Here is a 16,165-nt window from a genome sequence, read left to right on the forward strand (position 1 = left end):
CCCAGGCGGCCCGACCTTGCTCCATCTCGCTTCTCCAGCTCTCACCTACTCAGCATTTCCCGGGCGCTCTCCCTTCACTTCTCGCCTTTCAGAGCGGGAGTTCAGTGGGGCTCCGGCCTCTCTGCCACCTTGGGTCTTGTCTGTCCGTCCCTCCCGCTCCCGACCCACTCCTGAAGGGTGTCTTTCTTGCCTCCTCCGCCCCGGCTTCTTCCCTTTCCCACGTGGCAACAGTCGCCTCGTCCTAGGATTTTACGACTTCGTCTATCTCTCTAACACCTCCTCTCTTTCAAATCTCTACCCCTACCTTCTTCCACGTCATTTCTAACCAGGATTAGGGCTAAGCCCTCACGAGTTTCAGAGCTTCCCATCCTGCACATCCCCAGGCCATCCAGCTCTGGACCACACGGTCTTCTTGTGGAACCAAGCTGTGTTAGTAAGTATCACAGCCACATCTGGGAGACTGGAGTTGGGTGTGTATCATATGTATGTTCAGTCTTGGGCAAGTGGCAAGCAAGGGAGCATCCAAAGAGGGAGTTGTCAGTATGGGGAAGTTCCTGCCCCCTGTCAGGAGGAATTGGAGACATCTCCTCTGGAGAATAAAGCTTTGGGGTGGGAGTGGGGGGTCATGATGTCTTCACATATATGAAAAACTGACCAATAGAAAGGGGTTCAGCGTGTTTTTCTAGGCCCCAGGGCCTGAGCAAGACAAATGTGTGAAAACTACTGTTTCAGCTTGACCGAGGTGGAAATTTCTAAGTTGACTCATATAACAGTGCTGTTTCATGAGTTCCTGAGCAGAGCTTGGCTAACAATTCGTCAGAGACATTTAGAGAGATGCTTGCAGAGGGTGTTACTTCCAACACCGAGGTGCTTTGCTCCTAAGCAAGAGGTGAGCTGGTTTAGAAAGGTGATGGGGTTTTATCGTCAACGTGTTAGCTTAGCCCACCAACATCTGAAGGAGATAATAGTAATTTTTTTTTTAATTTTTATTGAAGTATGTTGATGGACAAGGTTATATATTTACAGGTGTACAATATAATGATTCAGAATTTTTAGGAGTTCCCGTTGTGGCTCTGCAGAAATGAACCTGACTAGCATCCATGAGGACGCAGGTTTGATCCCTGGCCTCGCTCAGTGGGTTAAGGATCTGAAGTTTGCTGTGAGCTGTGGTGTAGGTTGCAGACATGGCTCAGATCTGACGTTGCTGTAGTTTTGGTGTAGGCCAGTGTCTACAGTCCTGGATTCAACCCCTAGCCTGGGAACCTCCATATGCCATGGGGCGGCCCTAAAAAAAGTAAAAAAAAAAAAAAAAAAAAAGAATTGTTAAACGCTATGCTCCATTTTTAGTTATTATAAAATATTGGCCGTATTCCCTGTGTTATACAATATATCCTTGTGCTTTTTTTTAGATGACTTTTAATTTTTTCCATTATAGCTTGTTTACAGTATTCTGTCAATTTTTTACTGTACAGCAAAGTGACCCAGTCACACGTATGTATGATAACAGTAATTTGAAAGCTTTAATTGGGCCACAGAGCCCTCTGTGAATCTGGTGGAAGCTATAAATCTTTTCACAGGGAAAATGCACATCTACATATTTTTCACGCAAATTCAGGGAGCTTACAGAGCACTGAAATGCATCCTTGGAGCCCATGCATCTCAGATTGAAGACTTTAACTCTGGTAGATTGTTCTTGATGTGAAAGTGACAGTTGGTGGTTTAATAATTTCTTTATAAACTGGCAACTTGAGGTGAAGCATGAAATGTCTCTTCTTTTGGAACAGACTGAACAACCGAAAAAGAAGTTTTAAAAGTTGGGCGAGGCGTTCCTGTTGTGGCGCAGTGGTTAACGAATCCGACTGAGAAGCATGAGGTTGCGGGTTCAGTCCTTGGCCTTGCTCAGTGGGTTAAGGATCCAGCATTGCCGTGAGCTGTGGTGTAGGTCACAGACGAGGCTCCGATCCCGCGTTGCTGTGGCTCTGGCGTAGGCTGGTGGCTACAGCTCCGATTAGACCCCTAGCCTGGGAACCTCCATATGCCGCGGGAGCGGCCCAAGAAATGGCAAAAAGACAAAAAAAAAAAAAAAAGAAGTTGAGCGACATGCACTTCAGCTGAGGAAATAGTGGAAAGATGTCGTCTCTGTCCATTTATTTGTTCACAGATGCCTCGTCTGTGCCCAATGTTGTCCCACCAGCTGGGGATTCACAATTGTGAACTAACCAGACAAAACTCACTGTGTGTTTATGGGACCTACATTTTGTGAGAGAGCTGGACAATAAAGAAATACACAAATAATGATAAATATATTGGGTAATGATAAGGGGTGTGAAGAAAATTAAATCAAGGGAAGAAGGGGCTAGGTGGTATTAGAGTGTAGTTTATGGTCAGGGAAGGGCTCACTGATCAAACAACCCTGAAACCAGACCTGAATGAAGGAACAAGGAGGGTGCATATCTGGCGGAGCTTTCCAAGCAGAAGAAACAACAAATACCCGAGCCAGAGACAGTCAGCGAAACTAAACAAGAGAAGAGGCGTGAGGAGGCCCTCTGGGACACGCCAGCATGTGAGGTCAAGGCGACAAGGAGCGTCCTCTGGAGGAGAAGGAGATGCAGGGGCATCGAGGCAGCAGCAGAGCAAAGAGAGTGATGGCCTGGAAGCCAGCTGCGCAACATGTTCCAAGAGGAGCAAGGAGGCCGTGATCAACTCGATCAAATGCTGGTGATCCACTCGATGATGCAGGTCGAGGATGGACCCCGGGTTTTAGTGACCCGGGAATCGTGGGGGACCTTGATGAGAATATGGGGAGTGGAGAAAGCCTCAGTGGTCTGAGGAGAGAAGAGCTGGAGCAACAAACACGGACAAGTCATTCAAAAGGCTTTGCTATAAGGAGGTATCCAGGAGGTCCCATCGTGCTCAGCAGAAACAAATCCAACTAGGAACCATGAGGACGCAGGTTCAATCCCTGGCCCTGCTCAGTGGGTTAAGGATCCAGCGTTGCCACGAGCTGTGGTATAGGTCGCAGATGCGGCTTGGATCCGGCGTTGCTGTGGCTGTGGCGTAGTCTGGCGGCTGGAGCTCTGATTGGACCCCCTCGCCTGGGAACCTCCATGTGCCGAGGGTGCGGCCCTAAAAAAAAAACAAAAAAAACAAAACAAAGGTATCGAGTATCCCAGTGAGACAGCGTGTTTACATGCAGATTGGAATAATGGGTGAGGAGGAGAAGCGTGTGCCGTGTGGGAGGAAAGGGACTACCGGAAGCAGGATCCCTGAGGAGAGCTGGCCTTTGAATAGCAAGGTTCAAGGGTACTCCTACACTCTAGGCAGGAGGGGCGGCCGTGGAAATCATTCCCCACTGAGGCGCTTAAAAACTACAGGCCACACCACAAAGTGTACGCGTGCATGTTTATACATAGTAAATATACATGTACATAAGTGTGTATATATTTATACAGTGTATGTATACTTATATGTTCCTGGAAAAATATATTTTATGTCCATGTGACAATGTATATATAACATCATATATGGAGAGAATATTGAACAGGATACAAATTAATGAAAAATTGCAGGAGGGAAAAGTCGCTTTCAGTGACTAGGGAAGACTTCAAGTCCCTCCTTCAAATTTTCATGACCCTTCGTTTACACTTTTCTTCTAATAGCTCAACGTCGGCTGTTGATACTCTTCTCATATTATCCGTACCGAAATATAAATGTGTAAAGAATAGGAGCACTGGTTTTCCGTGTTTGTATCCTCCATTGCACCCACCACACCTCTTACAACGAAAAGTAGACATTTTTATGGTTACTACTTAAATGTGGAACTTTTAAAAAATTTTTGACCAGGGGGATTTATTACTTGCATCAAGCAAGGAGAACACTGGGGATCTTTCCCACAGCAGTGTCTCTCAAAATGCAGAACTTTGACTTGACTTCGAGTTTCTCTTTTTCTCTTCTTTTATTATATTTTAGTCTTTTTAGGGCTGCACCTGCAGCATATGGAAATTCCTAGGCTGGGGGTCAAATTGGAGCTGTAGCCAGTGACCTACACCACAGCCACAGCAATGTCAGATCTGAACCACGTCTGCGACCTGCACCACAGCTCACAGCAACACCGGATCCTTCACCCACTAACTGAGGCCAGGGATCGAACCTGCATCCTCATGGATACTAGTCAGATTTGTTTCCACTGAGCCACAAGGAGAACTCTTCGTTTTACTTTTTAAATAAACAGAGAGGGAGTTCCCTGGTAGCACAGCAAGTTAAGGGTCCCACATTGTCCCTGCAGTGGCTCAGGTTGCTACTGTGGTGAGGGTTTGATTCCTGGCCTGGGAACTTACACATGCTGGGGGCAGGACCAGTAAAAACATTAAAGAATAAAATGAACAATGAGGTGGAAGGTCCAGGGCACCAAAAGACTTAGGGACCAATCAAAAAATTGTTAAATTAATATGTACAAATTATAAATATATGTGGATTATATATACAGGTGTGTGTGTATACACACGCACACACACACATATATATCCAGAACACAAAGATAATCTTCAGTGATATTTAAGGTCATAAAATACCTTACCAGGTACTTTATGGAATTCCTTAGTAGCCACATTTCATCAAAAATTGTTGCTTCAGGGAGTTCCCGTCGTGGCGCAGTGGTTAACGAATCCGACTAGGAACCATGAGGTTGCGGGTTTGGTCCCTGCCCTTGCTCAGTGGGTTAACGATCCGGCGTTGCCGTGAGCTGTGGTGTAGGTTGCAGACGCAGCTTGGATCCCGCGTTGCTGTGGCTCTGGCGTAGGCCGGTGGCTGCGGCTCCGATTGGAACCTCCATATGCCGCGGAAGCGGCCCAAGAAATAGCAACAACAACAACAACAAAAGACAAAAGACAAAAAAAAAAAAAAAAATTGTTGCTTCATTAGCAGATGGTATTGAAAATTGAATCCATTCTGCCAGTGATGTACTTTTTTCCATTTGGAGATTTTGTGAAGTTAAGTGTGGAAAATAAACTGAAGTTAGATCCAGACCTGAAAAATTTCTGTATAGGGAGAACATCTAACCAAGATTTGCTCAAATACTGAGGGCTGTTCAGTCTCCTTTTAAATGGGAACTTTATTCAGGCAGCAACATTGGTAAGCTTCTCAACTCTGTCGATGATTCTTTGACTGACTGACCAGGGCCCCTTTAAAACTTGGTGATGTCTGTTTGGGTAACAATTTTAGAGGGGTTGCGTAGGAGGCCTCAGACTCCCTTAGACATTCCACCTCGTAGGATTGTCCTTCTTTGGTCCCTTCGCTGCCTTATCTGGACCCCTCGTTACGCTTTTTTTTTTTTTTTTTTTTTTTTGCTTGTTGCCACCTATAGTCCTCCTTCACTGTCAGCTGCTTGATCCTTTGCTGAGCCATTGACCTTGCCAGCTTTGGCCAACCAGCCCCTACCCTTGCTGAGTCCGGGCCGTTTCTCTCTTCGTGGCGGCCAGGACTCCCGAAAATCCCACTGGCACTGAGCAGTGGGGGCCCATCTCTCCCTGCTGTCAAGAGGCAGGGATGGCTGCACAGCTGCCCGAAATGAGCTTCTGTCTGCCCAGGGTTGTCAGAGTGAACGTTCCTCCCTCGGACAGACGCTTCCAGGAGCATGTGGTGACTCTTGAAGGGCTCCTGGATCAATAAAAGCAGCAAGCTTTTGCTTCCTCTGGGGAGGCGGCAAGATGGGCGTGTCATCCGTCATTGCAAGTTTAGCAGAAAGGGTCTGAACATTAGGGAACACGCGGACAGAAAAGGATTGGGGTTAACCAGACACCGGGGTTTTCAAAAAAAAACACCAAAAGCCCCATTTTCCAGAAGGTTGTCTATTCATTATGTGGTATTAGGAGAACAGAGAGAACATTAAGTGAATTGGCTGCAGTGGTCTGTTTTCGGACGCCTTGAAGAGGGCCCTGCAGAGAGATGCAGGTTGCCCGTGGAGATGTGCAGAAGAAACAGCACGGAGCCGAAGGCACAAACTATAACCTCATCTTGGAAGAAGCTGCTTTTCCAAGAATTCGGCATAGGGTGTATTCATGAAAGCTTGTGGAATTTTACCCCAGGTCCTTTCTTGCCTCTGACGCTGCTGTGGACCCCCAACCCCCCAAACCAGGAGCTGGAATCTGGCAGCATGTATTTCGTTTGGCAAGCACAATTTCTAAAATTCTTCCTTTGAATGTGAATGCCCTTTATGGGTTATGACGTTTCCTGTCCACCATAAGTCTGACCATCCCTTTAAACTCAAGACCTTTAGTCTGGTCTTGGAAGGTGTTTGAACAGAATTGCTCAGTATTATTCTCCAGAAGTCAGAGGAGATGATGGTTTAACAGTGCCCACCTTGGATTCCAGGTTGTAGAGCTCACTGCGAAGGCTGAGAGCTCAGCTGGCCAGCAGGTCTGGGGGCTTTCAGGGTGGGAGGCAAGGCACTCGCTGTGTGCTTCTCAGTCTGATGTCTCCACCAGGCAGCAGGTGTCCTCAAGACCCCCCCTTATTCAAGGGAGCTCCCAAGAGAGAAATATGAAGGGATTGGCCAAGGTCAACAGGTATCCTCTACCTGTATCTCCAGAACTGAAATTCAGAACTCATTGTCCAAAATTGGAAACAGAGAATTTGAAATTGTGAGTGCCCTGGAAGCTTCATGGCTTAGGAGCACTCAAGCTGTCTGGAGCTCAACCGATGTCCACTAGAGGGGAAAAGAGAAAGAAGGAGTTAGAATCCCATGCCCTGTCTGGGAGAGTAAGACACGTGTTTCGTGTTTTTGCATATAAACTGGGATCTGGACTTCTTTCTCCATGAAGGAGCCCTCAGATGATCTTGGATTTCCTCCAGGCCCCTGAGAACGTATATTCACAGAGAAGTGGGCAGGTGTAGACAACCTTATCTGTGAGCCTATGTGTCCGCCAGGGTCACTCCTATAACCACCCACCCCATGCACGGATGTAGGACAGTTGTGTTCTGGGCAACCACATTCTTTCTACTCCAAAGGGCATCACTGAGGCCTCATGAAACAACAGTGTGGACCCCCTCCCCCAGGTCCCTGCAGCGTCCTGTGGCCCTTGGTGACCACATTCTGCCACCGCTGTGCCATCATACCTTCCCCAGCTTTCACCATCCTGTCTCCTTGCTCCTGCCTGGCTAGGAGGGGAAAGAAACAAGAAATCCCTTAAATTTGCTTCCTGAAAACCACTAAACTACACCAAACTGTTCCAAAAATATATTCCTGAATTTTAACACACAGACTCGTGAGATGGCAGGGGGGAAAAAAACCCGCTGAAATATGACTTATATATGGAATATCAGGAAACAGTAGTTTAAAATGACTAGAAGAATATCACTTTTTCTTTGACTGCACATGCGGTTCAGATTTAATAAGGCACAATAGACCAAAAATAGGGTGAAAGTTCACCAGTAGCCCCTGTCGAGAATAGGTTAGAATAGGCAGAGAGAAGTGGGGAGGGTAGCTTAACACGATTTTATTTTCAGGCTTAAGGAGACCCAATGAAGACTTTTAACGAAAAAAGCACAATCAAAAATTTTATTCTGTCGAGCGAGTGACCAATGTTCACTGAAAAAATTCTGTCAAGATTTATCATCTGTGTATCTTGAATTGTTTGCTGTTCAAGTAGAGTCTGAACAGAGAGTAGAAACTTGGCACATTGATTTTCTGTTTAATAAAGAGAAAAAAAGGAAGCATTCTGTATAAGTAAAATAGATTATATAAGGAAAAAGGCATACGTTTTTGCAAAATAGACTTTTCAAAAATAATTTTTGTCTCTGATCAATTTTTAAATGAACCAGCTGAAAAGAATATAGATATATGGTAATTAGAATCTTGTAATTCCTAAAAGAATACTCATTGAAACCACTCAAGGACAGCCATCATTCCTTATCTAGCTACAGGTTAAATAATTTTCGTTAGGTATAACGGTCAGGATATTCCACAATTCATAAGCTACCAAAGGTTTATAGTCAGAAGACTTTCGCCAAATCCTGTTGCTCAGGCACTTATGTGGAGAAAGAAAAGAAGAATAAAACAGACTGGGAGTGGTAAAATTCTAGTTAGTTCTTGTTGAAATTTTAATTCTTTTTTTTTTTTTTTTTTTTTGGTCTTTTTAGAGCTGCACCTGCATCATATGGAGGTTCCCAGACTAGGGTCGAATTGGAGCTGTAGCTGATGGCCTATGCCAGAGCTGCAGCAATGCAGGATCCAAGCCTCATCTGCGACCTACACCACAGCTCATGGCAACACTGGATTCTTAACCCACTGAGGGAGGCCAGGGATGGAACCTGCATCCTCATGGATGCTAGTCACTGAGCTACAATGGGAACTCCAAAATTGTAGTTCTTTATAACAAAGTTTGATGCTATGTTCTGTGAAAGTCTTACAAGTCTAAATTGGTATGGGAATATGCCTATGTTTTGTGAGCTCTTGGGCCTTTTTTATCTAAGAGCTAAGACAAGATCGGGAGAAAATGACTGTAGATGAAGGAATTGAGTTTCTTTAAAGACGACCTTTCTGCAAACTAATGGGAGTTTGTGTCTGAGACAGTTCATGCGTTAGAAACGTCAACAGAAAAATATGTTTGTATTTTCAATTTCTAAATAACTATTATGTCATTATTATTTTAATGCATACCACTAGAATTATGAATGAGACTTGGAGTCGTTATTTTAGAAGCCATATTTATCCTTTACTGGTTTTTTCTATTGCCTTGTTGGTGCACCTCTACTGGTTTACGTGTGCTTTAGAAATATAAATAAAAGTTTTCTGCCATTTATGTATTACAAGCAAACATATGAAGTGCTCTTGGGATAGAGTGGGGTGAAGTTTTCAGAGATGTATTTAGAGTTAGCAAAGGTCTGAGCATCTGACTAATATAAGTCACTGTTTTCCTAAGTGCCCGCTTTGTCGTTTTGTAAAACCTAGTTCAGACTTTTCCTTCTTGTGACATCTTCCTTCCCGCTCATTAACATTTTTGTGCTGTGTATAGTGCATTCGCTTATGCTTAATTTCTTTTTTTTTCACTTATGATTAATTTCTGTTGTTTAATTCAGTTTTTTCAATATTCCAAAAATAGAGGCTTTGCAGCATTAATTTTGCAGTTAATCTTTGTTGCTGATAAAATGCTTCATCCACTACTAATGGGATTTATTGTCTGATTTCTGATGGTTAGAATAAGCCAACAGATGTGTTTGTACCTCTCCAAAAAGGGCACAACTTTCTTGAGCTCTGATTAGTAGGTTAGCTACAGACTGATGTACTAAAAAAGTGACAGATCTGTGGTCACAGGAGTTCATGTTGTGGTCATTCGTCTTGAAATGTACTTGTTTCATTTTTAATTTTTTTTAACTTCTACTTTTTATTTTAAATTGTTTCGCTTTTGGGTTTGGACTATTTAATCCTACTTTTATAATGACTGTTACCAATCTATAAAATGTTTCTTTTTTAGTTTATAAAATATGCAATGTCTGCCAACATCCAATTCAGTGGATGTTATAGATGAACTGCCTCAAAATACAGTGTTTCCACAAGCATGACTATAATTTAAAAAGACAGATAATAGTCAGTGTTGACTAAGATGGATAAGATTGAATACTCATACACTGCTAGTGGAAATGTAAATACTTTGGAAAAAAGCCTGTCAGTTCCTTATGTGTTCAAACCTAGAATTGCCACATGACCCAACAATTCTACTTTTAGGCATGTACACAAGAAACTTGAAAACATATGTCTATGCAAAAATTTGTACACAAATGTTCATAGCAGCAGCTTTATACACAATGGCCAAGAAGTAGAGACAACCCAAGATGTCTGTTAATGGACAGATGAATAAACAAAATGTGGTATGTCCACACAATGGCATATTATGCGGCCATGAAAAGGAATGAAATACTAATACATACTACAACATGGATGAGTCCTAAAAATATTATGCCAGCCAAAAGTGGTAGGATGAGAAAGGCCATATAGTGTGGTCATTTAGAATAGGCAATTGGTGGTTGCCTGGAGCTGGGGGTAGCAGTGGTTGGGGCCAGGTGAAAGTGACTGCACTGGCACAACATTGTAAATCAACTGTAATTTTTTAAAAATACAAAAAAAAAAAAGTGACTGCAATGGTATGGAGTTTCTTTGGGAGGTGATGAAAATGATCTAAATTTGATTATCATTCTGGTTGCATGTCTATATATACTAAGACCCACTAAACTGTACATTTCAAATGGGTGAACTGTAGCTCAGTATAGCTTTTACCAAAAACCCCACACAACGTAACAAAAACAATGGTATTAAATTCAAACCAGATAATGTTACTTAATCTAAAAAGCAAAACCAAAAGTGAAATAAATCCCACAGTGTCCTCCCCTAAGTAATGATTAAATTCTACAACTTTGCATGAGCCAGAGATACCTGTGGGGTCTCATGCAAAGCCCAGTCCACATATGCCCCTGCCCAAGAGGATGCCGCGTGGCTTTGCCATACATGGTTCCTTTCTTTCAGATGAGAGCTTTCAGGAAGTCCTCACCTTTTTTTTCTTCTTTAGCCACACCCGTGACATGTGAAAGTTACTGGGCCAGGGATCAAACCCACACCACAGTTGCGACCTGTGCCACAGCTGTGCCACCAGGGAACTTCCAAGCCCTGATTTTTTATAAGCGACTTACTCAATTAGATTCAATTAGATATTTCTACTTAGTTCTTTGGTTTGTGATTTTGCTCTAGGGCTATCATTTAGCAATCTCTTTCATTTTCGTGTGATTTTTATTGTGCTTTTCATTTCCCCTAATATTTTATTTTGAAAAATATCAAATACACAATTGAAAAATCGTGTAGTTAACCTCAGTCTACCCAATACCTAGATTTTAGCGTCAACATTTTATTATGCCTGTTTTCACCCATCTATCCATCTGTCCATCCCTCTAAACTTCCACTCACTCATCTCTTTTTTTCTGACACAGAGTAAATTGCAGATATCAGGACGTGTTCTCTCGAATACTTCAGCATTCGTATCATTAGCCTGCGTTCAATCTTTGCTTACAGTTTCTCCTTTGGATATATAATTTACAGACATTGAAATACCCAAATCTGGAGCACGTATTTGCTGCATTTTGACAAATGCATAAACTCTTGTAATCCAAACAGCTGTCAGGGCATAGAACAGACCTTTCCCTTAGAAATTTCCTCTGCCCCTTCCCAGCCAATCATGTTGAATTCCCTTTTCTTCCCAACAGAAGTGCCCGGTTCTGTCTTTTTTTTTTTTTTCTCCCTTCCATTTTAGTTCCATCTTGTTTTTTAAAGAATAGTAAGGCTAGATCAACAGCAGACAGGAGATGGGGACAGGCTCTGGGTGTAGTTCTGGCAGATGAGAACTCTATCATTCTAGAATATATTTGCTAATACTGTCAATATTACCTTTCGCAGCAGTGGTGACTCAGAGCGAGGTATTTCCAATTTTTTTTTTCTTTTTACTCTTATGAATAATGTTGTGATGAACATTTGCCTATACATTTCTATATGCTCTATGTCAAATTAGTTATATTTCCCTTTATCTGAACCAGACTGAACTTTGGTTCTTTCGATTGCATGAACTCATCAAAGCTTCTCACGTTCCCTTCATTTCCAATTAAGTTCAGTGGTCAACCAAATCTGCACAGGGGCAGCATCAGGCATTGATGATCTGAGGATGGCTAGGAAGTGGATTTTGTTCCAGTCCAACTGCTGAGCCCTCCTTGTAGGGGTTATCTGGTGATTGCTGCAGCCAAATAGAGGTGCCTGACCTCTCTTCTGACTTTCTCAGAGGCTGAAATTAGGGTCTAAGGTGAAAACCAATTGCAACTTACTTTTGCAGTATTTGGAGTGCGGACTGCACCCCGAACTCTTAACTGAAGGAACAATCAACTGCGTTTCTAAGCAAAGGTGCGCTGAGCAGGAGGTATGCAGATGTCACCCTTCTCTGCCACCTCTTTCAGGACCAAGCACTCTGATCTCATCGCACGCTCCTCATCGCAAGGATCTTACTCTGTTATTCGTGTCCTCTCCAGTGGGAAGGAAAAGTCATTACGTGGCAGAGCCAAGAACTTCAGGTCTACGTAGGGACTTTCTCAAGGAGCTCTTATACATGTGAAATTGCTGGTTATTGAAATATATTGCCTTCTTGCCTCTTCCTCTCCCCAAGGATTATGCTAGTATTAAATTACCCAAAAAGCTGTACTTCTTTTAAGCAAGTTGTTATTGAGAACCAGGTATTGGTTTGTTATGGCTGCAATAACTAAGACCCCAGACTGGGGCTTAACCTATAGAAATGTATGTTCTCACGGTCCCGGAGGCTGGAGGTCCAGATCAAGGCGTTGGCAGGGTTGCTTTATTCTGAAGCTTCTCTCGTCTTCTACCTGTGTCTTCACACTGTCTTCTCTCTGTGTGCCTCTGTGTCCTATTCTCTCCTTTTTTTTTTTTTTGGCCGCACCCACAGCATGGGGATGGTCCTGGACCAGGGAACGAAACTGTGTCACAGCAGTAACCCGAGCCACTGCAGTGACAACTCCAGATGATCCCCGACCCACAGTGCCACAAGAGAACCCCCTCTCAGTCTTATGACAAACTCAGCATTAGGCATTATTCAGCAAAAAACCTAATTAGTTAGATATCACTCTTTTTGTCTGAAAACCTGCTTTATTTCTGCTTTCTTCAAATACTTTTTGTCACATTTTAAAGTTTTTTGTAATTAAAAATTTTTTATTGAAGTATAGTTGATTTACAATGTTTTGGTTTCTGGTATATAGCAAAGTGACTCAGATATATGTATGTGTATACATATATGTATGTACATATGCATATATATCTTTTCATCTTTTCTATTATGATTCATTACAGGATATTAAATATAGTTCTTTGTGCTCTACAGTAGGACCTTGTTGTTTATTGTTTCATATATAATAGTTTGTATCTGCTAATCCCAAAATCTTAATTTATCCCTCCCCCACCCTTTTCCCCTTTGGTAACCATAGGTTTGTTTTCTATGTCTGTGAGTCTGTTTCTGTTTTGTTTTTCTTTTTGGTTTGTGTGTGTGTGTGTGTGTGTGTGTGTGTGTGTGTGTGTGTTGTTCATGCCCTGTGGAGCTGCCTGGGTCAGGGATCCCACACCACAGCAGTGATAATGCCAGGTCTTTACCCCATGGAGCCACTGGGGAACTCCTGTTTCTGTTTTGGGAATAAGTCCATTTGTATCATATTTTAGATTCTACAATATGTTACTCTTTTAATTCAGCTTTCCTGAATGAATTTCCTAGGTTGAATGTTTTTCTTTAGGCTTATTTGTTACCTATATTTTTCTCTTTCAAGTTCATTTAACTGTATCAAGTCATTGTTTTTCTTATTTGATTCGACTTTTTTTTGTCACTCAAAATATAATTTTTTTTCTTTTTATCATTTTTTTATTAAAGTATAGTCGATTTACAATGTTGTGCCAATGTTTGCTGTACAGCAAAGTGACCAAACTCTTTTTGAACAATCTTCAATGTATTGGAAAACTATATGGTTTAAAACGTTTTTTTTTTTCTAGAGTAGTTGCCTAATATCTAGTATTTCTTCTAGGATTTCCATTAAATGATAGGTTTCTACTAATGAAATATGTATAATTGGAGAAGGGGGCTAGTGGCACTTTACATAAGACTGTGAGGATATCATTTGTCCACCTCAAAGAATGGGGGAGAGATTCTCCTAGTACTTATGGGGGTGGGCAGACTCAAAGTCTGCAGAGTCATTTCTTGCTACCACTCTAAAACCAAGGAACTGGAAGTCAGAAATGAAATGACATACACCCACAGTGACATTTAAACAACTACAATTAGTTGCAAAACCTACTGGCAGGTCCCAGACCAAAGTGTCAGAAAATTACTCAAATAGAACTATTTGGTGTCTGGTAATCCTGCATCTGGAGCCTGATGATGACATTTGGTTTGTTTGGCAGAAAATTGTGGGGCTATGGATGTCTTTTCCCAGTATGCTAAAGTGGCCAAGCCAATGGAAATGCAGAACAATTGCTTGGGGTGGGGGTGGGGTCGCTATTATTTTGCATCAATCTTTGCTAATTGTTGGCAAGTCGTGTTGATGTTTTGAGAGAAGAATTTCATTTTTTTTTTTTTTTTGGTCTTTTTGACTTTTCTTGAGCCGCTCCCACGGCATATGGAGGTTCCCAGGCTAGGGGTTGAATCAGAGCTGTAGCCACAGACCTACACCAGAGCCACAGCAACCGGGATCCGAGCCATGTCTGCAACCCACACCACAGCTCACGGCCATGCCAGATCCTTAACCCACTGAGCTAGGCCAGGGATCAAACCTGCAACCTCATCGTTCCTAGTTGGATTTGTTAACCACTGAGCCACGACGGGAACTCCGAGAATTTCATTTGATTTTTGATGCAAACCCTCCAGGCACTGAAATATAAACCTCATGGAGTTCCCCTCGTGGCTCAGTGGTTAACGAATCCGACTAGGAACCATGAGGTTTTGGGTTTGATCCCTGGCCTCGCTCAGTGGGTTGAGGATCTGGCATGGCCGTGAGCTGTGGTGTGGGTCGCAGACGTGGCTTGGGTCCCAGGCTGCTGTGGCTGTGGTGTAGGCTGCAACTACAGCTCTGATTAGATCCCTAGCCTGGGAACCTCCATATGCTGCGGGTGCGGGCCCCAGAAAAGACAAAAAAAGAAAAGAAAAGAAAAGAAAAGAAAGAAAGAAAAGAAAAGAAAGAAATATAAACCCTGGACAAAAGCCATCCTTCAATCTATACCTCAAAAGAAGAGAATTTAGGGAGCCATAGATCCCTTTTCCCTGGCATTTGTCGTTTCTCTTCCCCTCAGCACCAAGCCCAAGATGTAGAGGGGGTATTTAGCTTGTACTCTGAGCTCAACAGCCTGGATGGGATACTTTCCTTGCAGGTTCTGATAATATTTCCTTTCTGAAGACCTCACACTTAGGATACCCCAGGACCGACGAGCAAAGTGGGATATTGATTCCCAGATGGGAATTTGGCAACGCTTATAATGACCTGAAGTTAGAGATATCACGCCATCAGCCAGGTCTTCAGAGGTGGGTTCTGGCCAGTTGGGAAGTGAGGCCCTCCACTTAAGTAGAGCTCTCTGCTCTCCCCTTCCATTTGCCTTCACTGCCTGCTGGGTTTACATTCCCTAAGCCCTCCCTCCAGCCACTGTTAGGATCTGAAGGGTCAAGATAATGGTCGAGGCTGGGTTTGGAGGAAGAAGGCAGGGTTCTCTTGAAGGTCACATTTCCAACCTGCTACGAGGAAGTTCCAGCACAGATAAGGTCTGGGTGGGAAGTGTCCTGGTACAGATTTCGTAATGCTTCTGAAGGGCAGGAACCTCCCACTCCATGGTTTTAGACGACTCAGCATGGGCATTCTACATGTAGGTAAGACTGCCCAGAGACTCACATCTTACCTCTCCAATTATATGTCTGTTTGTCCACAAAGCCCCACCTCACAGAGAACTTTTTTTTTTTTCCTTTTAGCTGCTGCCCTCCTAAAGTCAGTCTCTGTGCCAAGCCCTGAAAGAAACCTGATTTTGTTCTTTGAGGTTGTCATTTTATTCATATATAAATTATATAATTTATATGACTGCTCTTCTAAGGTATAGAGGAGGTGGGGGAGAGAATTCAGTGTGTATTTAGGGGAAGATGCTTATGTAGATAATATATTTTGGGAGGCTGAGGACTTGGGTGCCTAAGATCCTGTTTTTTGGGAGTTCCCATTGTGGCTCAGCAGAGACCAATCTGACTAGTATCCATGAGGACCCAAGCTTGATCCCTGGCCTTGCTCAGTGGGTTAAAGAATCCGGCATTGTGGTGAGCTGTGGTGTAGGTCGCAGATGCGGCTCGGATCTGGCGAGGCTGTGGCTGGCTAAAGCTCGGATTCTACCCCTAGCCTGGGTAGAGCCACAGGTGCAGCCCTAAAAAGACTTAAAAAAAAAAAATCCTGTTTTTCAGATTTAATGTGCATACAAATTATTACATAGATTCGTATTCCGTAGTCTTGAGATGGGTCCATTGACAGTGCTTTCAGTAGCATCCCTTAGGATCCCCAGGGCAGTGTGGAGAGATGGGGTGTTAGGTACGGCCTAAGAGGATGTGCAGCTAAAGCCCAC

This window comes from Sus scrofa, chromosome 12 (assembly GCF_000003025.6).
Source record: "Sus scrofa isolate TJ Tabasco breed Duroc chromosome 12, Sscrofa11.1, whole genome shotgun sequence".
In the NCBI taxonomy this organism is placed as follows: Eukaryota; Metazoa; Chordata; class Mammalia; order Artiodactyla; family Suidae; genus Sus; species Sus scrofa.